We start from the raw sequence: 4423 nt of genomic DNA, 5'->3' as shown, positions 1-4423 counted from the left end.
TACAATAATCGCTGGTAATGTTAAACAAAAAAGATGGCGGGTCGAGTGCCGTTAAAATAAAATGTTAGTGAAGAAAAAAAAGAAAATAAAATGGACGCTCGCGGTTCGGACGATGACGGCTCCTAATTTCCGAAATTACAAGATTACAAAAAAAAGGACCTCCCGGGAGAAAGATAACGCTTAAAATTAACGAATGGGCGCTTCTTAAAGCAACAGCATGCAACAAAATGAAATCTACAACATACCCTTACCACGTGGTCCTGGCCCCAAAACAAAACACAAAAAAAAAGGCAACGAAAGTGGGATAAATTACCCAGGTGAATTAAAAACGTTGAATTCTTCACGGGTACACAAAATATCTACTCGGAACGGTAGTGTAATCGGTTCAGATGTAACTTACAGATTTTTGGAATATTGGATCGCTCTTCGCAAGGTCTGTTCGTTTCGAAAAACCAAACAAAAGTGACCTACTGACCTACCCCCTTCAACCACCCGCGCGAGCCCGTTATATTTCCGCTAGTAGTTCCCAGTCTAGCCGCTAGTACCTTCCCCCCGCTGTTGTGGCGGTACCGGAAACTTAAATTTAAATTTTAAACTGGGTCACTACACTATGAATAAAATGAAATCTCCTGTATCCACAGCTTCTTTTTCTAATCGATACTCAGAGTCAATATCTGCAATTGAAATATTAAAAAATCAAAGAACCTTGTGAACAATATCACTCTTACCCCACTGTGAAATACGCTTAATTAATGAACCAACTTGATGACTAAACACTTGGGCCTTCAGTGATACTTTCATTTTGTTCATTTTCTTGGGAAAAATGTGGGCATCAGTTAATTTAGCGCACAATGTTGTTTCATCCATAGTATCTAACATGTAAAACTGTTCTATGTGCCTCCATTTTGCCACTTTTGTGGTTCCATTTAGTTCAAAATGTAAATCTTTACTAAGCAAGTTATTTCGGATTCCTTTGAAAAGATGAGGTACATCATAAATTGGGATTATCTCAACTCCATTAACAAGGAAACCAAAATACTTATTTTCAACACCTGCCCTCAAACAGTTTTCATTTGTTTCCTTCAGTAGGGCATTAATAGCTGCTTGATTGGAGCTGCCTTGGTCACAAACTGTGGCTACTACTTCCAGACCTATATTTTGGCATGAAGTAATAACTTTTGTAATCATATCCTTAAGTTGGAGCTGTTTTGTGGGACCACTGCTAAATGTAAAGGAAAAGGGTTGCTTCCATTGCCTACATATTCCTTTAATCATGAAAATGTTTGCATAATTTGCTATAGAGGGAGATCTTTTATCGCCAAAATCTTGTAAGCCATCGACGCAGTCATGTTTTCTGTTATATGATAACAGCGAAGACAAAGATAATTAATCGTATACAACTGCACACAGTTTATCATTAGGATTTTTCAGTTTTGACACTGTCATTTTTAAACTGTTAACAATGTGGTTGTTTATTCCGGGACGCAATGGAATATTAGTCAATAAATTTGTCAAAGTTTTTCTAGATGGCAAGCAAAAAATTTTTGAAAGCAACCGATCGCCTTTTCCACTTGCTTTTAATAAGGTTAAAGATAATATTTTTTCATTTAAAGTGAATCTTCTGGCTTTTGGTCTTAATTTTTGATTCCTAACTTGTTGCATGATGAAAGTATATGTAGAGCTGTTAACATGTTCTAGTAAATTTGCAAAGCTTTTGCTATTTGCTACCTTCTCAGCATTAGCTAATCTTGTTTGAAGATTTTTCACTTTATGCTGCACTCTTGCTGTTCTACGTCCCCATTCGGTCGCCATGTTATACAACTTTTTACATTTTGGGGTCAAATTTTTTTCTCGAGTCACATCTACATACGACAGAATTCCTCGACGTTTTTTGTCTAAATAATATTGAGATTGTTAATATACTAGCATTACGAACAGGAATATTATTTACGTGACAAATGAGGCGTTTTTGCAGAGGTGAATTCTTTTACTTCTGAAGTCGTCGTCGGTAAATCAGCAACTTGGTTACACCCCTCATCATCACTGGGCTGTATACTAGTGCATGAAGCAGACACTTCCTGTAGCATGCCACCTTCCACCATCTCCACATTATCTTCTTCAGAAAGCACTTCCACTTCCATTACATTATCTTCTTCAGAAAGCACTTTAATAAAGCATCCACAACAATTAACATATTTAGCAATTATTTAAAACACCTATTTACTAACCCGATAAACACAATGTGGGAACAGCATCTCTACTAAGCCCCCTTCTTGTTCCTGGTACCAGATACTCTTGTGCAAAATGTCTATTACACACATAAAATGAAGAATATATTTGTTCCGGATGTAATTCCCTTAGACGTGGCTCTTTAATGTTTTCTACCCACTTTTTTAATAGATCAACGTTTTTGGGAAAACGATGTCTTTTACTCACCCGATCATTACAATTTAGTACACAACACTTATTTTTATAAATAATGTTTCCTGACTCCATGATAATATTAATGAAAGTACAATAATTAACACACAAGTGAACTTTAAAGTTCATATGGTTCTGTGGGGTTCAAGAAACACCCCACCACGGATCGAACGGACCTGGGTAACCAGGAGAACGAACCTGGGTAACGAAAAAAAAAAACAATAACAACTCTCAGCAGGCGTTCCGGAGTGGAGAGAAAAATCGTGTGACACTTCGTAAATTAATATTCAATACTGTTGTTTTCTAAATAAATGTTTGTTATTGTGGATCATCTCTATTGATTGAACGGCCCACGAGACAACGCTAAACAGGGTTATTATAAATGTTTGTAGTCCAAGTAGGCCATGAATTTGTGCCGCCTTGTTTCGATTGTGCACTGTATCTAGTGGAATATTGGTATGAGTGAGCTCCTGACCAACTGAAACGGTAAAAGTCGCTGTTAACGTCAAATCACTTGATTACCGCATTTTTTTCCTTCGAATCAAAATAAGTCTTTAGTAAAAGTTAAGAGTAAGAGTGTTGAGACCACAGACGACGACGATGAGTATACAACAGTGATCAAGGTTAGGTTAGTAAAATTCTGTAAGTTTCAAGTAAATTTATTTTCAGGTTAACTGTTCTCTTCCAAATTCTCTCTTCTAATTATCAGTTTCTCCTAAACACATTTTGATTTTTAGGATTGCAATGGGGTACACCGTGGAACAGACTACTTTCATTATTATTTCATTTTATTAAAATGGTGTACGACATGAAAACAGAATGAAATCATGTAAGGATCAATATCTCTCAAAGTTTCCTAATTTAGAGATAGAGGAACAATCTTTAATGACCCACATTCGATGGATTGTGAATAGACAAAACTAGAGATGCTTCAAAGGAAAAGTCATCGAGAAGGCTTCAAGTTGGTGAAGTTTTGAGAGAGAGAATGGAACAAAATCCCAGAACATCATTGCTGTCAGCACAGTCAGGTGTAGCACTGAGCACATGTCAGAAAATTGTGAAGAAAAGACTAAATTTGCACCCTTATAAAATGTCATTGTTTCAAGAACTGAAACCAGCAGATTATCCACGTCGTGTTGCATATTGCAGCTGGTTTTTAAACAACCTAAATGATAACAGAACTTTGGATTTGTCATTCTTTTCCAACAAGGCATGGTCCTGCAAGGACGTAGCAATGATTTTTTGCTGGGGTGGGCCAGACTTTAAACCAGACAGATGATAGATAGATATTGCAGATGTATCTTGTTTTTAATGTGTTTTACTTTTATTCTGGAGTGGGCCAGAAGGATTCTGGGGTGGGCCGGGCCCACCTGGCCTCCCCCTTTACTATGCCCTTGTGGTCCTGCTGTAAGTTCATAACCTGATTGTACTCAGGGAGACGTTAGAACTAAGAAGTATACCTCCTCTTCCATATTTGTTGCTGAGTTCATTAACAACTATTCCAGATTGGATCAACACATGCACCTGTCTGACGTCGCCCATCTTGTGTATCCTGCTCCTTCACATTATAACATTGGAAATAATTTAATGCACATTAACAACAATAAAACCTTGCTGGACAGTTAAATAGCTTTAATTTGTTGCCATATAACACATAAATAAAATGTCTATTTACAATGATTTAATTGTCTCATTTTCCATCAACAGTTTTGGAATCTTGTGGTACTTAACATTGTTTCCTCGAAACTTCTAAAACAAAAATGATTCAGTACCCATTGAATAATTTAACAGCAACAATTCAGTTCTACACACCTGTGGTTAAACACCAGTGGATAAGTTTACAAAACTGAAATAGAGAAAATTAAATTTTATTGTCCGTATGAGATGGATTGAGATTGAACCATATGAACTTTAAAGTTCACTTTGATAACAAATCCCGTCTTGATGGATTTTAGTCACTGTTACTCACGGTATTAAAACGTTGGAACAATCTCTTTAAACG

General features: G+C 36.6%; 1 long non-coding RNA gene across 1 annotated transcript; it reads left to right on the top strand.

The window, feature by feature from the left end:
* The first annotated feature begins 3736 nt into the window (after positions 1-3736).
* On the top strand, positions 3737-4101 carry LOC138129658 (uncharacterized). The gene is made up of 2 exons (XR_011159314.1): positions 3737-3875; positions 3927-4101. It is a non-coding gene; the product is annotated as an uncharacterized lncRNA (long non-coding RNA).
* Positions 4102-4423: the final 322 nt, after the last annotated feature.

This window comes from Tenebrio molitor, chromosome 4, assembly GCF_963966145.1.
Source record: "Tenebrio molitor chromosome 4, icTenMoli1.1, whole genome shotgun sequence".
Taxonomy (NCBI): domain Eukaryota; kingdom Metazoa; phylum Arthropoda; class Insecta; order Coleoptera; family Tenebrionidae; genus Tenebrio; species Tenebrio molitor.
The sequence above is the reverse complement of the archived record's forward strand: the minus strand, read 5'-3'. Positions and strand labels throughout refer to the sequence as shown.